A 23124-nucleotide genomic window follows, 5' to 3' on the forward strand; every position below is an offset into this window, starting at 1 on the left:
CAACAGTAGAAAGGCTACAACCAAAATAACCACCAGCTTCCCAACCTAGGACCCCAGGGTTGTACCTTCCTGCCATGGTCCAAACCCCAACCACTATGAATTTATTATCCAGTTTACCTCCCCCTCAATATGGAGAGGAATGTCCAGGCACTTCACTCCAAACTCACTGGTTTAGATAAAGCAAAAACAAGTTTATTAACTATAAAATATAGATTTTAAGTGATTATAAGTGAGAGCAAACAGATCAAAGCAGATTACCTAGTAAATAAACAAAAACGCAAACTAAGTCTAAGATACTAGAAAGATAGAATATGAATTAGTAAATTCTTACCCTGGCTGATGAGACAAGCAGGCTGCAGATTCTTAAGGGGCAAGCTGAACTTGCTTCACACCTTGGAATCCCCAGGTCTTTCATACACAGGCTAGAAGTCCCTTTAGCCTGGGTCTAGCACTGCCCCCAGTTCAGTCTTTGTTCCTCAGGTGTTCCAGGAGTCTTCTTGTGTGGTGAGTGAAGAACAACCGATGATGTCTCTCCCTGCCTTATATAGCTTTAGCAAATGGCAGGAACCCTTTGTCCCAAACTCAGTTTGTGGAAAAACACTGACATCCCAAGATGGAGTCCAAAATCATGTGGCCTGATGACATGTCCTTGTAGAGTCATAGCTGCCATTACTTACAGGTTATCTGTAGTGTTCTCAAGAAGGCTCAGATATGTGGGAGATATGTTTCTCTCAAGGCCTATTGTTTTCCCTAACTGCTCTGTAGCCAGCCACGCAGACAGTCCTACAGCCACCTGCACTGGCTGCTACTGGAGCAGCTCTGGGACTAGCTGCACTGGCCACTGCTCGGGTGGCCCCAGGCAGCTGGCCCCCAGGACCACCTGAGCAGTGGTCCCTGGGGCAGCCAGATCAGCTGTTGCTGGCAGTCCCCAGGCAGCCAGAGCAGACGCGGCTGGTGGTCCCTGGCAGCTGGTGCCCCTGGCCCCGGGGTGCTCCCCCTCAGCAGCAGCGGCCCCCCAGCAGGGGCCCCCAGGGAGTACTTCCCCAGCAGTGCCCTTCCCCCCCAAGATTTAGTCAGGAGTAGAAGTCATGGACAGGTCATGGGCAATAAACAAAAAATCACAGCCCATGACCTGTCCATGACTTTTACTAAAAATACCCGTGACTAAATTGTAGCCTTAGCTATAATGATATCATAATAATATCACTGTGAAGAATATGAGGTGCAGTGTCATACAGAGATGCCATCATATGAAATCATACTGACCCCCAACTTGGGTCATCAGCAGGGTTTGGACCTTTAGACCTGTAACACTTGTGCTGAGTACATGGGAGCAGTAGAAGGCTGTTGTCATAACTATAAAGGGAAGGGTAACAGCCCTCCTGTGTACAATACTATAAAATCTCTCCTGGCCAGAGATGCCAAAATCCTTTTACCTGTAAAGGGTTAAGAAGCTCAGGTAACCTGGCTGATACCTGACCCAAAGGGCCAATAATGGGACAAGATACTTTCAAATCTTGAGGCGGGGGGGGGGAGGCTTTTGTTTGTGCTTTTTGTTTTGGGGGAGTTCGCTTTTGGGACTAATAGGGACCAGACATCAATCCAGGCTCTCCAAATCTTTCTGAACAAGTCTCTCATATTTCAAACTTGTAAGTAAACAGCCAGGCCAGGCGTGTTAGTTTTATCTTTGTTTTTTCAACTTGTAAATGTACCTTTTACTAGGGTGTTTACCTCTGTTTGCTGTAACTTTGAACCTAAGGCTAGAGGGGGATTCCTCTGGGCCCTTTAAGTTTGATTACCCTGTAAAGTTATCTTCCATTGTGATTTTACAGAGATGATTTTTACCTTTTTCTTTAATTAAAAGCCTTCTTTTTAAGAACCTGATTGATTTTTCCTTGTTTTAAGATCCAAGGGGTTTGGATCTGTATTCACCAGGGAATTGGTGAAGAGTCTCTCAAGGCTACCCAGGGAAGGGAATTAGCACATTGGGAGTGGTGGCAGCGGACCAGATCTAAGCTGGTAGTTAAGCTTAGAAGTTTTCATGCAGGCCCCCACATCTGTACCCTAAAGTTCAGAGTGGGGAAGCAGCCCTGACAGCTGTTATCCTCTGTATGTATCTCAGAAACTAGAGATGGATGAGACACACACTTTGCCAGTGGGTTTCACATCTACTTGCTGACAGCAAAGGAATATAGAGACTCAGGACATCTGGGTTTCATTCCATGTTCTGAAGGAAAGTGTTCTCTAGTGGTAATAAATCCTTCTGCCCTTGAACCCCTGCCTAAGCCTCTCTCCGTCACCCTATCCTTCCTGTCTCCCTCTCGTTCCCCCTCTACCCTCCCCCACATTGCTCTGACCCCTGCCTCCTTCCACCTCTGCTCCTATCCTCTTGCATCCAGGGCCTGTGCCTATAAAACCCCTCCCTTTTGCTCTCATCCACCCCCTGGCTTCTGTTCCCCTCCCGAGTGTTGCCCCTCTGCCAGCTCCTGTCTCCCACTGCTTCTCCCTGTTTCCAGCTACTGTCCACCCACCCCCTCTGATTCTCCCCAGAGTCTGCCTCTTGCAAACCTCTTTCCCTATTTCTTCCCCCACAACCCAATTCCTCATGCATCATTCTAAGTCAGGCTACTTTACCTCCTTACCGCCTAGGTGCCAGCCAGGAGAGATGGGGGCCCTGAGAGCTTGGGGGGAGGGAAGGGAGGAAAGCAGGCTCCATGATATCAGTTCTGGCACCCAACACCACAGTGAGCTGGAGCAGCAATTGCAGGGAAAGTCCTGCTCAGCCCCTGCATCCCCATACTGGAGCATGCTCAGGACAAATCGAATATTTGAAAAATCTCAATCCACACATGCTCAGTAGAAACACAGAGTTTTGCTGCTAAATTTTGCAAAGACTTGTAACTTGGCTAAATATGGGCAGTTTGTCATGGGACCAGCAACAAGCACATCTCTGGCACAAATGCACCCCTCAGAGCTGATAAAGCTAACTGGGAATCTCCTGAAATGCCATTGGTTTGTTTCAATGTCATTTAAGCACTCTAATTTGAAAGTGAATGATCTACCAATAGGAAATATTTAGTTTAGGATTGACAGGCCAAAACAATCTATTAATTCTAGCATCTATCAATAGCTGCCACCTTATTGACAATCACCATTTAAAAATTAATTGATCTCATATTTACATAACTTGACTGCATATTTACTTCAGCAACGAGCTACTATTTTGTTGTTTTTTTCAAACTAGGGGAACAGACTCCTTGTAAGGCATTGTAAATCATTGCCAAAACTTAAAATTCTGCTTGGTTTGGGTTTTACCAAACTTCTTCATCTGGCAACTTGTTTTGCAAGCACCAACCCAGGGATAGTTTGTGTTTATATTTAGTAAGACTTCAGGAGTCAGCTTGGTCAGAGGAAAATAAAAAGGAGCCATTGTGATTAACTGAAAAAGCACTATCCGGATAGCCACAAAAAATTAAGGCCACTTTTTGTGACCTTTCAAATTGGGTTTGGTAGAAGTCAGATGGTTGAAGTCACCTGGTATATCTCTTGTTCTCTGACTGGCTTAGGTCTTCAGGTGGCTTATGTGTTCAGGAAGGTCAGCAGAAGTTACCTCCTCTTTTCTCTCGGGGGTTTTGTGGCCTGTCAAAAAATAGCTAGTGTCTGATATTTTTACAAAGCTGAGACTCAAATGTCAAAAGTGACCACTAACTTTGGGTGCTGAACTTCAGATGCCTACTAAAGGCCAGATTATCAAAACTGTTGAGCCCCCACACTTCAGTTGGAGAAGTGAGTGCTCAGCAACTCGGCAAATCAGGCTCTGGGCGCACAAAAATGGAGGCACCAAAAACTAAATTTTGAAATTTTTGGCCATCAGCCTTGGGGCGTCCCTCCACCTAAGGAGAAGGTATTCTTGACTGAAGTAACACATAAGAGTTGGTTCACAAAATGTGATGTTATCTGATTAAAATATGAGCACGTAGATCATTGTTGCTATCACTGTTATATATGTAACCCTTCTGCCAGGTGGAGCTAGCAGCAACAAGGGCAGGGTTCAGTATGTAGGGGTTCCTTTTCAACAATACAACACAAAACTGGCTCGAGCCCCCACCCAGTGACCTGGGCACCTCTAAGAGGCAATACTTCCCCTTTTGCAAGCACAGAGTTTGAGTGTAGCAAAAACTTTTAATAAAAGGAGTGAATTAACTCAGCATTAATTTGGGAAAACACAACTAGGGTTCATAAACACAAACCATGAGCAAACGACCCACCCCCAAGTAAGTTGGGCAGTGTCCTTCTCCCCTCATTTTTGTATTTGAAGTTATGAATATTATGGCTCTATGCCTGGATTTCAAATGTTTGCTCCTGGGTAGCACCCACAAGATATTTAGCCAGCGCATTATGAAGGAACTATCCAAGTTGAGTGGCCCATTAAATAACGCTTAACTCACAATGGAAGACACCCATCAACACTTAATGGACTTTCCTGCTGTGACTAAGTGAAATCATGCATGGACATGTGACTTGCTCATGTGACTCCAAACACCATCTTGCTACCTGTAATTTTCCATTAGCTGTGCTGAGGGCTTTGTTTGAAACAATGGATTTCCGTCCACATGGCAGAAGCTATAAAAGGCCTGGAAACATCTCAATTTGGTCTCTTTCCTGCTCTATGGACTATGAACTTATACTAATGGGAGCATTCTAACCAAGGGACTGAGGTCCTTCCAGTGATTTGGAAGCAACTAGAGACTTAACAAGCCAGCAGTTTATTCCATCACTGCTACAAGCCTGATCCAATAACTTTGCATTTATTGTATGCATTTGATTCCTTTAACCAATTTTAACTCTTGCCTTTCTTTCTTTTTCTTCTTTAGATTTTTAGATACTAAAAATGGCAACAGCATGATTTGTGGCAACAGCATGATTATTGGGTAAGATCTGAGTTTTATATTGACCTGGGTGTGTGGCTGGTCCTTTTTAGATCAGAAGAACCTTTTATTTGATTAAATTGGTTTTAAAGTACCACTCATCTTTAAGTCTAGTGTTTTTGGTGGTAATACAAGGACTGGAATACCTAAGGAAACTGCTTTTCTGACTTCTTGTTAGCCAGTATGATGAAACAAAAGTTTACTTTTGTTGTTGGTTTGGTATATCTTATGGGAGAATAACCACCAGTTTTGAGGTGTGTCTGCCCTATTTCTCAGCAGTTTGTCCTGAATTTGGTATTCTCAGTTGTGACCCACGGAGGCCTGGTGATATGAAGTAATCATGGTTGAACCAATTAGTAACAGTGACCATGGTTTAGTTAAGTTCAACATCCTTGTGGGAAGAATAGTAGGGGGAAACACACACACACACACAGAGCCCAGAAACACTAGACCTTAGAAAGGAGAGGTTAAAAAAAAAAAAAAAAAAAAGGAAGCTCTCTTGCCATCTCTTGGGAAAGATTAATTGTATGGGGATAGTGTGCCACAGCATCTGGTGGGGGTCTCCATCAGTTTGCATGCACTTTCTTTGAGTGAGCTTCACATTAAGAACAATTGGTATTTGTAGAGGAAAAGTTATAGACATCAGTACAGAATTAGTCATGCCAATAACCCGAGGTAACAATCTACTACAAGTTTATATAGTCATTTTTTTATAAAACAGATTCATTGAAACATGGGTCAGTCAATGGTTATTTAAGAAAAAACAAGTGTAAGAAAACAATAAGAAAGAATACCGGTTACTGGTGTCTTAGCGCTCAATAATGTTTGGCAGAAACGTTAGCTATAGCCCAACTTGGAGATGATTGGTGCCTGCTAGGCAAATTTCTTTGGTCTGCCAGGCTAGATCAGTTCTTAGAATCTTATCCAGCATACAGTGATACCTTCTCCCCAGGGTCCTTTGTTGTAAAGCTTCCATTGATAATAAGGCTGGTGCTGTATGACTACTAATTCTATTAAAGACCATTATAAACTCCAGAATGATATTAAAGCTTATTGAAATTCTCCACTGGCTACATAAGTCATCTTCATTTATCAACCATCAACAATAAAAACCACTATCTTTCAATTTTCTACTCTCTGGATATCCCTCAGTTTAATGCCTCTGTCATTTCACTCATTTCCTAGTCAAAGTTTATTTCTCTAAAGAATGAAGCTCGCAATAGCTAAGAATCATCTGTGTAGTGTTTGGATTAATTTAAGACTATAGTGAATGTGCCAGGGTTTGACTTTGCAGACTCTGCATACAGTACAACTGGCTTCTCTCTTTTCTCCCACCACAGAACTGCAGGATGCTACATTCATTTACACGAAGCTTTCCTGCAAACCTAGCAGGAGAGCTGGTATCTTTATAAAATATGAGTAAACAAGGAAAGCTATAGAAAATGGTCAGTGGGAAGTTCATGAATCAGACTTCTGCCACTTAACAAGATTCAAAACTGGCTGCTTTCTGAGGACACTAAACATGACCTTTCATGTTCCATGAGGGATCTTTTTGACTCTGGCGTTACCTTTGAAGTAAATATGACAGAAATTCTCACTCCTCTTGTCAGTTGGAAAGGACCATCTGGTACTACATTAGACTAGTCTTCTATTAAATTCACCAGCCTGCTAATTAAAGGATGACAAGAGGATGGTTAAACTGCCAGATGCTATGAAGATATATCACTGTCTTTTTACATGGTTAGGCAAACGTTTAATTAAACCTGCAGCTGCTGTGTCTGCTCTACCTACTAAGATATCTAAATCTCATTTACCTGTGAAAAGAATGCAGCTATCAGTGTCTTTCAAGGGGTAAGCAACTTACAACAGAGCTTGCTGAAACATACAATACATATGTACATGATTTAATTATACACACCAATAATTTCATCAAATCCACTACAAGCTATTTCACTTCTCTCCCTTGGATAGTGGTGCCTGATACCTGATTTAATCTTTCACCATACATGCCAGCTTTAAAGCCTAGTTTCTCTACAGTTGAATGTTTATTGGGCTATTTCCAACATAACCTTATTGGAACACCAAGATATGGCCTGTGATATACAGGAAGTCAGACTAGATGATCAGATTGTCCCTTCTAGCCTTAACACCTATAGATATTTGTAACCAGTGGACTGGGATTCTGCCACCTTTACTCATGCTGTATACTACTTTACTCTGGGACTAGTCCTATTGAAAAATAGTAGGAGTACTCCCAGAATAAGATACTGCTCAGCATAAGGGTGTGTGATGAGGTGTCCAACCCACACAAGACTTGAAGGGATTAAAGTGGCCAGGTGGGCCAATTAATTTCCCAGGCTGCACCAGGAGGAGGAACGAGGGAGCAGGGATTGATTAAATGAGGCTCAGCTGGACAGGAACAGGAGGGACCTGTATAAAGCCCAAGAGCTGAGAGCAGAATGGGACTTCAGGGAAGTAGTCTGAAGTCACTCCTAGGGGAAGGGCAGTATGTTTAGGCCTAGAGGTAGGTAGTCTACAGTTATTCCCTAGGAGGAGGGAGTTTGGGCTGGCAAACCCAGAGAAGGGGGAGAGTCAGAAAAGTGGGAAAGGCAGCCAGGTATGGGGTAGGGCAGGTGTTGGCTGCTGATGAGAGGGCTGCTGAGTTGGAGTGCAAAGTTGAGGGCAGGCCTAGGCTCCCCTATCAACCACTGGGGAAGTGGTGAAGAGCAGAGAGCAGGCAGCCTGGGATAGTTTGCCTTGGAAGACTTTGATACCCTGGAAGGGGAGGATTATAGGGATCTGGTTAGGGGGCCAAGTCATGAACAGGAATCTGCATGTCCTGGAGCAAGAGGGGCCACAGGGTGATAGAGGAAGATGGGTGGAGAGACTGCCACTGAGGGATGCAGCACCTGGAGGGAGCTAATGCCCACAATTGTCAGGAGGAGGTGCCCTAGGGGTGAGTGGACCCCATGACAGGGTGGCAGAATTGGGCCCAATAATGCTCACCATTTATATTTAGCTGCTTCTTTTAAGAAACACTAAGGGCTAGATTCTGATAACCTTGCTTGTACTCCCAGGTCTGCCACAGAATCTGTGTGACCTTGGCTGAGTCACTTAGGGTAGAATTTTCAAAAGTGCTTAAGGCCCAGATTCCTAACGGTTCTAAGGTGTTGATCTGCTCAGCATTGCAAGGCCTAAGTCCTATTGTTAAATATGACTTAGGGTCCTAATGCCCATCAACTTTCAATGAGGTTAGGCTGCTAATGGCCAGGTTTACAAAAGTATTTAGGCATCTACCCTGCCTAGCTGCTTTTGAAAATCCCGCTAGGCTCCTATCTTCATCCTAAATACTTCTAAAAATCTGTCCTTATATCCTTTTGAAAATGGGACTTAGGCCCATTTGAAAATTGTATCCTTAATCTCTGTGTTTCAGTTCACCATCTGTAAAATGGGGATAATTTTCTTGCTCCATCTTGTCTACTTAGACTAAAGCTCTCCAGGGCAGGCATTGTATTACTCAGTTTGTACAGCACCTAATAAAATGGACCCAGTCTCAAATAGGGCCTGTATACATTACTATAATACAATAAATAATGACCAATGCTATCTCCAGTTAACACATTAAAATGATTAATGTATGCATCATATTCTATAGGCAGTGTGCCAATCACGTGACAAGTCCACTGCTGTAGAAAACAATATGGAAAGGCCCCAGCTAGACAAATACAGATTCATGGGTGGTCTTTGCAGCTGGAAAGCTTCAGGGATAAAATGGGTTTTGAAAAATGACTCCAAGAAAGAGAGGTGGGATTCTTGGCACATCAGGGGTTGGAGGCTGGGGAGCTCATGGGAGATGATACATAGCTAAAAGTGAGTTTTACCTGCAGAGGGCATGTGGGATTGGCCGCTGCAGAGGAGTGAAAGGAAAAGGAGCTGTGTGAGGAATAGGAAGAGAGGTGGCCAGAAATGAAAGGCGCAGGCAAGGTGGAGTAGAGTAATCTTGAAGGGATGAATGAGACGGGCATTGATTCCGCACGCTGCTGGAGTGCTGAGCCTCTGCATTCATGCTGAAGAGAAGGAGAAGGCAGTGAAGGGCTCCTAGGTTAGGTGGATGGAATATTGTACGATAGGAGATGAACTTAGTAGCGGCACTTTTTTTAGTCTGGAGGGAAAAGAGGTGAGTGAAGGGCAGTCAAAGAGAAGGAAATTCCAAGGGCCAGGGTTCTGGCCGCAGGAATGAAGAGGAAAGGAGGGAGTACTGAGCTGTTATAGAGGAAGAGATAAAATATTTTCATCACTTCCTATTTCAAATCATATACAGCCATTTATTTTCATTTTTTAAAAGCCTTTCCAGGTTATAACTTTCTTCTTCATTCATGAACTCAATTAGCTCTTTACCATCTGCTTCCAGTTAGGAGGCTGTGTCCTTTCCTTCCATCCCACTTGTTACCTAAAGATTAGACTTCTGCAATATGCTCTACATGGGGCTATTATACGTTAATCCACTGGGAGACAGAAGCTGGTGAAGAGCATAATAGCTGACCTGAGCGGAGCATCACATGGGGAGCACATGACACCAATGCTCTGGAATCTGCTCAGGCAGCCCACTGGTCTCTGAGTAGAGTTTAAGGTGACCTATAAAGTCCTAAATGGCCTGCTACTGGCCTACCTCCCTGTGCCATTCTGCCACAGCTACGGTTAGCAGATCCAAGTGGATCCCCCTTGTCATGAAAGAGGGGGGACAGCTGGCAGGGGCTCCAGGACTCTGGAATTAGCTCCCCACCTTGATCCAAAATAGCCTGAATTTGGTGACTTTCTGCGAAAGACATCTTTTGAGAGGGTTTTTGGAGAACACTGAGGGATGCTTCCTAGATGATGAAGGGGGCAAGTGGACCTGATGATTTTAATGCTGCGGAGATTTAATTGAATTGTATTTATTGTATAATTAATTATGCCAGGACCTCCTAGAGCATCTTTCTTAGTTTGAATCTAAATAAATAATGGATCATTGTATTAATTGACACTAGATTTCAGCTGACAAACTTCAGGCATAACACACATTTCTAATGGAGGCTTGTAGTGCCAGAATCAACTGTAATTTTACAAGAATGCCCGCTACATAATTATCTTAGATCACAAAGATCCTGTGATGTCACAACATGTTCCTCTGTGGATTTGCAGTCTGGCATTTAGTATTAATCTCTTTACACAATCAAAACATCAAAACAGTACACGCTGAATTTCATAATAAACTGGGGCTAGTTGAATACTAGTGGTAAAATTATCATCTACATTCAGTAGCCCCATTGGTGTGCATGGCTCTTTACAGGTAAATGAAAAGACAAAGTCCTTGGCCTGAGGAGTTTGTGTCACATTCTGTTACTTTTATTGACAGTTATCTGTCTATCCAGGCAGCCACCCCCTTATACAGAATCATAGGACTGCAAGGGACCTCGAGAAGTCATCTAGTCCAGTCCCCTGCACTCCTGGCAGGACTAAGTATTATCTAGACCATCCCTGACAGGTGTTTGTCTAACCTGCTCTTAAAAATCTCCAATGACGGAGATTCCACAACCTCCCTAGGCAATTTATTCCATACGATTAAGGATGGCAGAATCTGGCCCTAAATAAGACAGATAAACAATGATAACCACTTAAGGGCCTGGGGGAAGGGAGTTGACAGGAGTAAAAGGGGAAAGAGAAAATGGCTCCAAGGGAAAACGTTATTGGGAAAGAATTCAGATCATCCATTTGCTTATTTTGTGTGATCTGCTTTCTTGTAAATAAACTTGCTTTTCAAAATTAAATGTTTAAAGTAAAAATAACATTTTTTTTAAGCCATAAGGGGGAGGGAGAAGATAGTGCCAGAATGGAGATTAATGATGGCAGTTTGATAAATAAATAATGTCATTGCTATTACATGTCAACTAAAGTCACTGATCACTGTCAAGCGAAGTGAGGCATCCCTGGCACCTCCTCCTCTCCTTGCTGGACAATTTCCCTGCTGTTCTACTGAAGGGCAGAGGAAAGGGTTTTTTTTTTTACGTAGTGTGCAAATCCCATTAAAAAGAGAATAACACTAATGATTGTATTGCAGTGTCAACTCAGAGTTTCCTGGTAGTATTTCCCGACCTAACTAATGGTGAGATTGTGATTTTAGACAGAGCCCCGAACAAGCGGTGGGCATAAACTCTGCTCCCCAGGAGTAGCTTTAAAAGGCATTTTAACTCAGAGATATAAAATTCCTGCCCTGCTTCTTCCTTGCTCTGGTGTACACCAGCAGGAAATTGCTCAGCTGCATTGCCTGGGGAAGTAGGGCTGTGTGGAGCTGAAGCACTGCCTGTTTCCTGCCAGCTTGCTCAGGGCGGGGGCAGGTAAACACAGGCAGCACCTTCTTACTCCTACACACCTGGACTGAAGGTCAAGTAGCCCATAGGGAGGTTTAGTTCCTCTCACTCCGTGTGACATCCCACAGGGTACAATCTGGGCTGCTGAGCAGCTGTGTCCCTTGAATTCTCTAGCTGGGGTGACTTTTACACTGCTTTGCTGTATAAACAGCCACTTCTGGCCAGTTCATACACAGCCCCCAGCATGTAAAATCACTCCCAGCTCAATACATGAATGCCATGGCTAGCCACTCATGAATCACATACAGGGCAACACCAGCAAATCCCTAGCCCTAGCCTTGTTCCTCAGAAATGTGTCTTTTACTCCTCAGTACCCCTCTGTACAAGCTCATGGAAAGTCCATCATTTCATCAAGGGAAAATGACAATGCACCAGCCTTGTTATCCCAAATGGAGCTTCCCATGCACTTTAGTATAAGCACACACTGGTATAGATAACACAATAAGATACGTTTATTAACTACAGAAAGAGATTTTAAGTGATTATAAGTGGTGATGCATAAAAGGCGGGATTGGTTACAAAAGAAAAGAGTAAAATGCAAGCTAATGTCTAACTTAAACTAACAGAATTCAAAGCAAAGGTTTCTCTCACCATACGCTACAGTAAAATTCACAGGCTGGGTCCCCTTTCAGCCTGGGACCAATCCCCCTTAATTCAGTGTCCTCCAGGACTTCACTGTTGTCATGAGCAGAGAGATGGGAGAAGGAGAGGTGAGATGGCGGCTACTGTCTCTCATTCTTATACCACTCTCCCTTCTTTGAGGATTACCAGCAGCGGGGGTGCAGGTGACACAGTCTCTTGTGGACCTGAGGTTTGAACCATCCCTGTGATGAAATGTAAATTTCTTGTTTACCTCTTTTCCCTGCTGGAGAATGGCCATGTAAGCAGCGGATAGCCCTTTAACACCTGGCTGAGGCCAGTGTGTCTTCGTTTCTGAAAAAATGGTTTGTGGGTGTTACCCAGAATTACAACATATTCAGTAACAATCATACAGTCTTATAACTTCACGTATAGTGCTGTTACACATACTTCAATGGGATAATGTTCAGCGGATTATGACTTTTCAGAGGATACCTCACAAGGCATACTTTGTACAAACATTATCATAGTCTTGTAAAAGTGGTGACTGCCACATTCCCTGCATGGGCACGTAGACTAAATAACAAGTTAGCCTGAGTCTTGGACTCATCTGGCTGCCCTATCACACATTCCTGCAGCCCAACTAGATTCTCATGCCTCCTGCTGAGCTGTGTGAAGGCACCAGGCATTTGCCTGTAGTTTCACCTTGCAGCCACGTGGTGCCTTGTGAATAGACAGCAAGTTGGCACCTCTCCCTCCTCTCTTGCTGCCTCCCCTGCTGGATCCTAGCAGCCAACCATCACCCCCTCACTGGTCCCCAGGCACCCCAGCACACTCCTGTCTAGCCCAGCAGTCACCTATGCCCAAAAAAACCCTTGCAGCCTCAGGCATCAAGCAAGCACACCCCCAGATACTTCAACAATTACAGGCACCCCCCCACTCTTAGTTACCATAGTACCACCCATCCAGCACCTCAAGCTACCTGGTTACCCCAGGTGTCCTACCCCCCAACCACTCCCAGTTTTCCTTCCCAACTACCTTCACCCTTCCAGCTATCTCCCAGTCACCAGCCTTCCAACCTGTCACCCTCCCACCTACCCAGCTATCAAGTTTGGATACTTCCACCAGGTCCTATCCCACCACTGTTTGGGAAAGGGTGTACAGACCATAACCTGGAGAATATGCTTATATGCAAATTATTACACAAATTAGCCTATTAAAATATTAGCTAAAAATGAAGGCAGGAAGCTGCACAAAACTCATCAGCTCTTTGTACTCCACACGTGTCCTGTCTGAATCTCTCTCTCTGTAGCTACAAAGCATCAATCAATCTGGGTACTTTGATGAGACATGTCGGCAGCAGCAGGCTAGCACTGACTTACTAGCACCAACTGTCTGTTTTTCTTTTAACGCCTCCTTTCTGAAAAGTGAATGAAGTCTGCAAATTATCCTCCATGAAACAGAAATTTCAGCTGAGTTTAGACATGAAGTTTGCATATTAGGGGAAGTCAGTTCCCTGAGGTGCTTCTAAGACAGCATGCTGGCCTCTACTATTCACTTTGCTTGCCTCTAACCTCAGGAGTATTTTCCCCCCCAAAAAATTATATTCCATGAGGCAGGAGGAGGAAGTGATGAAGCATTCCATGAGGCCATTATTTTTGTATCCCAGAATAAAAACAAAAGGACAAATTTTCATACGGCTTCTACATTCACACCTGCAAGATTTTGGGTGCACAGATTTGTGTGCTCCAAATCTCAGAGCTGTGAATGCAAGCAGCTCTTTTACATGCAAATCAGGTAATTAGATGTCTAGCTGCCCAATTTCCTTGAAAAAATGCCATTTGCAGCTGTACTACTTCATTTTTGTGGGAGCAAACATTTGTGTGCCATAAACTGTAATCTCAAAAACTAGTGTCCGCAAAATTGCAGGCCCAAATTTGAGGCCAGGGTGAAACCTTTTTGAAAATTTGGCCATAAATTACTAGTATCTGCTGCTAACAGGGTCAGGCAGCTTGATACTGCATCAGAGCATGCACTTTCCAACACACTTCTATAAGTGTGAGTTTCTGTGTTTCCAGGAAGGGAAAGACACATAATTCACCCAAGTGTGAAGTCTGAGTTTGAGAAATATTTTAGAAGACTGTTTTTATCTGTAACTTGAGACCTATTAATTTTACATGAATTATAATATTAATCAAATCCATAGACAGAATGATAAGTGATTATGGGGCCAATCCTGATTATGGGGCCCTATGGTAGTTCAACATGGTTGGGAATTTTTTGACAAACTTTTTTTGTTGAAAAATGCTGATCTGCTGAAACCAAAACTGTCTTTGAACAGGGCCGGCTCCAGGCACCAGCTGAGCAAGCTCATGCTTGGGGTGGCAGATTCTAAGGGGCGGCTTCCCTCCAATCCTTTTTTTTTTTTTTTTGCTTCACAGCTCCGGCTGCCCCGCAGGTTTTTTTTGCTTCGCCGCTCCGGCCGCCCGGCAGGTTTGTTTCTTTTTTGGTTCACCACTCCGGCTGCCCTGTAGGGGGCGGCGGCACAGAGGAGGGGAGCGCCCTGCTGGGAGTGGGCTGCGCACTCCATCTGCCCCAGCCGGTGCCAGGTCTGCAGCAAGCCCGGCAGGGCAGTCCGCATCCTTCCCTCCCCACCGACCAGAGCAGCACAGAGCCCTCCCGGCAGGCAGTGCGGTGGGAGGGGCTGCGTGGCGAGCGCCCCGCTGAAGGAAGCCCTGGCCACCCCCCTTCTCTCTCCCCCCACCCGCTCCCTCCCCCTGCCCCTGCTAGTCGGGACGAGCACTCAAGGCAGGACTAAGTCCTCCTGGCTCCAACTGCCCCGCATGTTTTGTTGTTGTTTTTTTTGCTTCGCCGCTCTGGCCGCCCTGCGGGGTTTTTTTGTTTGTTTTTGTTTTAGTTATTTTTTGCTTGAGGCGGCAAAAAAGCTGGAGCCGGCCTTGTCTTTGAAACAGGGTCCGTTTTGATGAATTTCCTGAAATTTTTTTTGAGAAATCTCAAATTGTTCAAGTGTCTGGTTTTGAAACATTTAAAATAAAAAAATTCCACTTTCCAATTCAAAACAATTTTGTTTCAAAATGTAAGTTAATTAGCCCAAATAAAAGTTAAAAAAAGAAAGGTCAAAATCAAAATGAAAGTTTTGAAATTATCCAAATGAAACATTTTGATTGACCCAAACAAAAACAAATTGTTTTTTTGGTTCACAAATATTTTTCAGATTTCAACTCTCCCCTCCTCCCTCCCCACCCCCGATTTCAGAGAGGGGAAAATGTTGAACTCTTGTTTCAGCCTTAATAAACTATTGATAGTTGCATTATACTGCCTGAAGTTTCTGTGCTATCTGTCATAGTACAAGCATATATTAGTGACAAGGGACCTATGATGGTGTCCCTTGAATAGATATGAGGACAGAGTTGGCACTGGGGTTTGTTGGTGCCAACTCTGTCCACATATCTATTCAAGGGACACCATCATAGGACCTAATCACATCAGCCACACCATCAGGGGCTCATTCACCTGCACATCTACCAATGTGATACATGCCATCATGTGCCAGCAATGCCCCTCTGCCATGTACATTAGCCAAACCGGACAGTCTCTATGCAAAAGAATAAATGGACACAAATCTGACATCAGGAATTATAACATTCAAAAACCAGTCGGAGAACACTTCAATCTCCCTGGTCACTCAATAACAGACATAAAAGGGCAATTCTTCAACAAAAAAAACTTCAAAAACAGACTAACATGAAACTGCAGAACTGGAATTAACTTGCAAACTGGACACCATCAAATTAGGCCTGAATAAAGAGTGGGAGTAGTTGGGTCATTACAAAACCTATTTTCCCCCATACTAATTTCCCCCTACTATTACCTTCTTGTCAACTGTTTGAAATAGGCCATTCTCATTACTACTATAAAAGTGATTTTTCCTCCCTTGGTATCCTACTGTTAATTGAATTGTCTCGTTAGACTGACCTCTCACTTGGTAAGGCAACTCCCATCTTTTCATGTGCTGTATATTTATACCTGCTACTGTATTTTCCACTCCATGCATCTGAGGAAGTGGGCTCTAGCCTACAAAAGCTTATGCCCAAATAAATTTGTTAGTCTCTAAGGTGCCACAAGGACTCCTCGTTGTTTTTGCAAATAAAAAGGGGTTACCCTCGTCTCCATGGAAGAATATAAAGAAACTGAAAGCCATATAAGGTGCCGTGATTTGCACTATGTGTTCAAAAGACCCAGGTAACTAAAACAGCAAGTGTTACAGGGCAGAGTAAATGTGCAATGGCAGAATCAAATGACAACCTATATGATGACTGACTGAAACCAGTCTTAGAATCCATCACTTTCAGGAGCTCTACATTTATTTACAAGTTTATTAAGAGAGTAACTGATAGATCAGTCAGGAGGCTGCACTCATAAGATATTAGATAAGCCATCTAGGCCCAAAGATCTCATCTCCACTGTAATTCCTTCTGTAGTGCAACATGATCATCCCACAAAATCGCTGAAACAGAGTTCAGTTTTGCAATGTAATGGACCAAACTGTTTTACCTTGGGCTTTTGCAGAGCTGTTGTATGGGGGAACATTTACAACTGGGAGCATCATTAATACGTTGTTCAGTCCCATTTTCACTACAAGACCAAGGTGTTTTATTAACGTACCAAAGTTCTCAGGTTCGCCTAACAGTACGAATTACAGTGTAGAGAAGACCAAACTTGAACTCTGCTGCACCACGACTTGTTATCCTATAGTCAACTTCCAGTGAACACTTTCCTGGAAATGATTCTGTCTTCTTAATGCTGTCAACAGGCATATGCTGATTTTAAAGATTAAACAATGTGTCTCTAAATGAAAAGAGACATGCCACCCATTGTTGTTTGTTTACAGCAAAACTGATCAAGGGACATTTCTGGCTCTATTGAATAAGAGAGGAATACAGTATATACAATAGCTGTTACAATACTCCAATCATTTCACTGAAACAAAATGGAACAAAAAACAATTATTATGGTAAATCATAGAATCATAGGACTGGAAGGTCAAATACTTAGTCCTGCCTTAAGTGCAGGGGACTGGACTAAGTATTATCTAGACCATCCCTGACAGGTGTTTGTCTAACTTGCTCCTAAAAATCTTCAATGATGGAGATTCCACAACCTCCCTGGGCAATTTATTCCGGTGCTTAACCACCCTGACATTTAAGAAGTTTTTCCTAATGTCCAACCTAAACCATCCGTGCTGTAATTTAAGCCCATTGCTTCTTGTCCTATCCTCAGAGGTTAAGGAGAACAATTTTTCTACCTCCTCCTTGTAACAACCTTTTATGTACTTGTAACAATGCTGCCTCTGGCGGGACACAACTGAGAGTATGAATTCAGAACAAATTGCTTAGAGCAGGGCAGTTACAGCCGAAGGCTGGTTTTCCTTTATTATTAAGGCAAATCAAACCAGCCAAACAGAGAAGACTTCGGTCTTACCCCACTGGCTAACCATAAGTCATACAAGCAATTCCCTTAGACATTCCAGTTTCCCAGTATCACCACCAGTGCCACTCATTATGGGGATGAATGGTTATGAAAACGAATACCCCAGTAAAGAAAAAAGGTTCTCCCGATCCCAAAGGACCAAGCCCCAGAACCATGTCAATATACAAATCAGACCTTACCCACAAATCACGCTGTTGCCAATCCTTTAGAATCTAAAATCTAAAGGTTTATTCATAAAAAGAAAGAAATATATATAAAAGCTAAAATTGGTTAAATGGAATCAATTACATACAGTAATGGCAAAGTTCTTGGTTCAGGCTTATAGCAGTGATGGAATAAACTGCAGGTTCAAATCAAGTCTCTGGAATACATCCACAGCTTGGATGGGTCATTCAGTCCTTTGTTCAGAGCTTCAGTGTAGCAAAATCCCTCCAGAGGTAAGAAGCAGGATTGAAGACAAAATGGAGGGGTTTCCAGGGCCTTTTATATTCTCTCTCTTGTGGGCGGAAACCCCTTTGTTCTCCTGTGCAAAATCACAGCAACAAGATGGAGTTTGTAGCCACCTGGGCAAGTCACATGTCCATGCATGACTCAGTTTTCAGATGGCAGCCATTGCTCGCATGCTATGTTGAATGTCCCAGGAAGACTTCTCAACTGGAGTCTCCCAAGGTCCATTGTCAGTTAAGTGTTTCTTGATTGGGCACTTAATCTGAAAAAATCCTTTCTCAAGAAGCTGACCAATGCTTCACTAATGCTACTTAGAATCAAACATATTGAGATACAAGTACATAGCCAATATGCATAATTTCAAATACAAAAATGATACACACATACAGATAGCATAATCGTAACCAGCAAATCATAACCTTTTTATAGACACCTCACATGACAACCTTTGTACAATATTTGCTGCAAATATATAACAGTGGTTGCAACAATGATCTATAGTCACAGTTTATATCAATAATGTCACAGTACTTGAAAACTGTTGTCATGTCCCCTCTCAGTCTTCTCTTCTCCAGACTAAAACAAATCCATTTTTTTTCAATCTTCCCTCATATGTCATGTTTTCTAGACCTTTAATCATTATTGTTTATCTTCTCTGGACTTTCTCCAATTTATCCACATCTTTCCTGAAATGGGGTGCCCAGAACTGGACACAATACTCCAGTTGAGGCTTAATCAGCACAAAGTAAAGCAGAAGAATTACTTCTTGTGTCTTGCTTACAATACTCCTGTTAATACATCCCAGAATGATGTTTGATTTTTTTGCAACAGTGTTACACTATTGACTCATATTTAGCTTGTGATCCACTATGACCCCCAGATCCCTTTCTGCAGTACTCCATCCTAGGCAGTCATTTCCCATTTTGTATGTGTGTAATTGATTGTTCCTTCCTAAGTGGAGTACTTTGCATTTGTCCTTATTGAATTTCATCCTATTTACTTCAGACCATTGCTCCAGTTTGTCCAGATCATTTTGAATTTTAATCCTATCCTCCAAAGCACTTGCAACCCCTCCCAGCTTGGTATCATCTGCAAACTTTATAAGTGTACTCTCCATGCCATTATCTAAATAATTGATGAAGATATTGAACAAAACCAGACCCAGAACTGATCCCTGCAGGACCCCACTCGTTATGCCCTTCCAGCTTGACTGTGAACCACTGATAACTATTCTCTGGAAAAGGTTTTCTAACCAGTTATGCACCCATGTTACAGTAGCTCCATCTAGATTGTATTTCCCTAGTTTGGTTATGAGACAGTCATGTGAGACAGTATCAAAAGCTTTACTAAAGTCAAGATATACCACGTCTACCACCACCCCCTATCCACAAAGCTTGTTACTCTGTTAAAGAAAGCTATCAGGTTGCTTTGACATGATTTGTTCTTGACAAATCCATGCTGACTGTTATTTATCACCTTATTATCTTCTAGGTGTTTGCAAACTGATTGCTTAATTATTTGCTCCATTATCTTTCTGGGTACAGAAGTTAAGCTGACTGGTCTGTAATTCCCTAGGTTGTCCTCATTCCCCTTTTTATAGATTGGCACTATATTTGCCCTTTTCCAGTCCTCTGGAATCTTTGTGTAATGATAATATGGCAATATGCAAGTCTGTACATCAGCAAGTCCTTTTACTTTTCTGTTAACAAAATAAAAAGGATTAGGGGAATGGCTCACCTTCTGTTTGGAGAATCTGCTTTAAGGTTGGAAGGAAACTTGAATGATAGCACTAACTTTATATGTAAAAGGCTCTATTCACTTACAGTTCAGCTCTGCAGCTTGCAAACTGCTGACATTCTGCAGCAGCAGAAACAACTCACTTCAAGTGTTAATAACTCCTTAGTGCAGAAATGATATCTACCACTGTGTTTGTTAAAACAGCTAGCACAGCAGGGCCCTGATTGTGTTTGGGTCTCTTGGCAATGCGGTCATCTTAATAACACTAATCAAATGAAATTAAATTGGTGTAGTATGAAATACTAGCACCATTGTAGTTAATGGGAATTTTGCCATTGACTTCAGTGCAGCTGGGATTTCACCTGTAATAATTTAGTCCTTCACTGAAAATATTTTTCCTTTCACCAGAGCAAACTTGGAATCAAAGTACATTTGAAGGTCTCATTTCCAATCTGTCTGAGGCCATACAAGTGTAAGAAACCATGCGAGTCTTAACTAAGGTTATGCAAAAGATTCCACTTAAACCCCAAACACAGTGGAACCACAGACATTAGGCCAAGTTCCAAAAAGTTCAGCAGAGCTGGGCAATATAAATAGCACTGGTTCAGTACTCCCTGCAACTAGTCCATCTGCCACCCCTCCTCCTAAATGCCAGATTCCTGCTTGTTAGCACTGTTGTCATCAGTGGGGGGGATCCAGGGGCCTGACCCTCCATCCTCTGCCTCCTGCGGTTGGATGGCCACTTTCCCCAGGTCTCCTGGCTGTGTTAGATGGCCATTCTTCTAGGGGGTAGAAGGAGTGAGGCATCAGAAACAGCCATTTTCCCCTTCAGGTCTCTTCAGAGGAACAGGAAGCTGAATCCCATTGGGTTCAGGAACCAGGAGAAACCACCCAGATCTAATGAAGAAATTGTCCATGTCTCCTCTGAATAAATCAGGTCTGGTCCTCCACAAATAAAATATCTCTCCGCCTATTTCTCATTATATCTATTCCTCCAAATGAAGCGGATAACTCTGTTCCTGCCAAAAAAACAGTCACCCCCTGCAACCAATTTTGCTTCCCTTTCCCAAATAAATCAGTCAATTCTTCCTCTCCATCTTTCCCTCATCTTTGCAGTTTCTCAGTTGCTACTTCAGTCTTCTAGCTCCTCCTCCTCCTTCTCCTAGACCACTCTTCTCCTCTCCCCTTTTAAAGGAATGGTGGTTCAGGGAACACCCCATGCTTCACTTCAACAAGGTCTCAAAAATAACTAGTGGTGCCTGGGCCAGTCTGCCATCTCTCTCCCCTTTCCCTCCTTATAAAGAACCAGGAGCAGCGAGGCCACACTGCTCCCTGCTAAAAAATTCCCCCCATACCTGTGGCTCATCGGGCTGAAGCGGTTAAGGTGCACCACTTTCATAGCTAGTGGTAGACAAGGGAGCAATGTGGCAACCTTCACGTCTGATGCCTTTGACTGCCCTAACCTGACAGATCAGGTACCCATTTTGCAGCAAGGTGAACTGAAGGTGGCCTTCCAGTGTGAGATAAATTAAATAAATAAATATATCCTATCTCCTAGAACTGGAAGGGACCTTGAAAGGTTATCAAGTCCAGCCCCCTGCCTTCACTAGCAGGACCAAGTACTGATTTTTGCCCCAGATCCCTACGTGGCCCCCTCAAGGATTGAACTCACAACCCTGGGTTTAGCATGCCAATGCTCAAACCACTGAGCTGTCCCTCCCCCCAGATGAAGCAAGACACAAAGCCACAACCTTCAGCATCGTAGTCAAGCACCTTACACTACTCAGGTACTGCACACGAAGAGTGATCTGGGCAAAATTTCTACCACCGTAACTATGCCTTCTTGTGGGGGCTCTTCTCACCCTAAGTTTCACAGTATGTGTGACCAAGCCCTTGGTCAGGGTATGCCAGTGAGGGAAAGGGGTTCATGATGCTTTGGTTTTGTAGAATCCATATATGCTATGTTTTTGGGACACAGTCCATCCACTTTTAGCAATATATTTGCCATTTTCTTACTTTGTTCCTCCACAAAGTTCACTGTGTCCCATGTGTGACTAGGTGTCTGGGATGGACCACACTGATAATGCCACACACAGGGCAGATTGTAAGAATCAGGGCAGGCAATCCCCCCAAATTGGTGGTTTATTCTATAATTAGATTCACCAAGCGAGTCTCAAAAGAGCTTCTGCAAATACTACACTGGTTAATCAGAAGCCAAAAATAGTCCCCTTTAGACAGTCCAGTCCAGTCCTAGGCTCCCATCCAGACAAAAAGGTCTAATATACTGAGAGGTTACTGAAAACCCAATTCACCATATGTGGGTTCTACTAATCCAAAAGGATCAGACATTTACCCCCATGTCAATATGTATCTCAGATCTTACCCAATATCATGCTGTCAGCCAATCCTTAGTAAACTAACTAAAGATTTATTAATAAAATAAGAGAGTTATAAATAGTTAATAGAACATATACATACAAATGATTGCAAAGACCATGTATCAGTTTTGTACCAGTGATGGAACAGACAGCAGGCTTGCAAAAGTCTCTCTGGTAACTTCAAAATGATTGGAAGGTCCTCAGTCCATAGTTCAAGATACTCCTTTTAGTTGTAAATCCACAGTCCAGAAAATTAGGAGCAGGAAAAAAGCAAAATGGAGATATCTCAGGGGTCTTTCATAACCTCTGCCGTGTGCATGGAAATTTACTGTCCCAAACAAAGCCCACAGCCCCTGTGTATAGAAAGTTACTGGCCTAACATGGAGTCTAGGGTCATATAAGCATAGAAAGCTACTGATAAAAGATGGAGTCTTAGATCACATGTCCTCATCACCTGTCTTTACATGCTTTGCTGAATCACAGGGGTGGCCATTGGTGCCATGCTGTCTGAGGCATCTGCAGGAAGGCCTACTGGGCAGGATGAGTTTCTTCAGTGACCCTTTGTGAGAGTTGAGTGTCCTTAATGGGTCATCAACACATTGCTGTCTAGCTCTGATGTAAATCTATCTGGGGGGTGTCACCCAGGAATACAACACATGAATATTGGCTATGTACTTGTATCTTAAAGATTACATCAGATACAAAGATGATTCATAACATCAGATACAAAGATGATACATGCATATAAACAGGATAATCAAACTTAGCAAATCATAACTTTTCCATTCATACCTTACATGATATACTTTGTACAAGACTTATAGAAAATGTGTAACAGTGGTAACAACAATGATATAAATATACACAGCATGACACCATATATTTCAATTGAGTTAAAAAATCCCCACTTTATCCTCCCTAGATCCTAGCTATTCTCTTCTACAGCTTTTCCAGGATTAGTGCATATGAAAACCTGAACCTCCAGCAGAAACAGCAAGGTTTGGGCATGCTATCTCCACCCCATGAAGAGAGGATCTGCAGGGTCTGGTGTGTGTAACAGCTGGGCTTATTTGGCCCAAGTCACAACTTCATCTTATTCATACAAAAAACATCATAATCACACACTTTAATGAAATT

This window comes from Chrysemys picta, chromosome 1 (assembly GCF_011386835.1).
Source record: "Chrysemys picta bellii isolate R12L10 chromosome 1, ASM1138683v2, whole genome shotgun sequence".
Lineage (NCBI taxonomy): Eukaryota > Metazoa > Chordata > Testudines > Emydidae > Chrysemys > Chrysemys picta.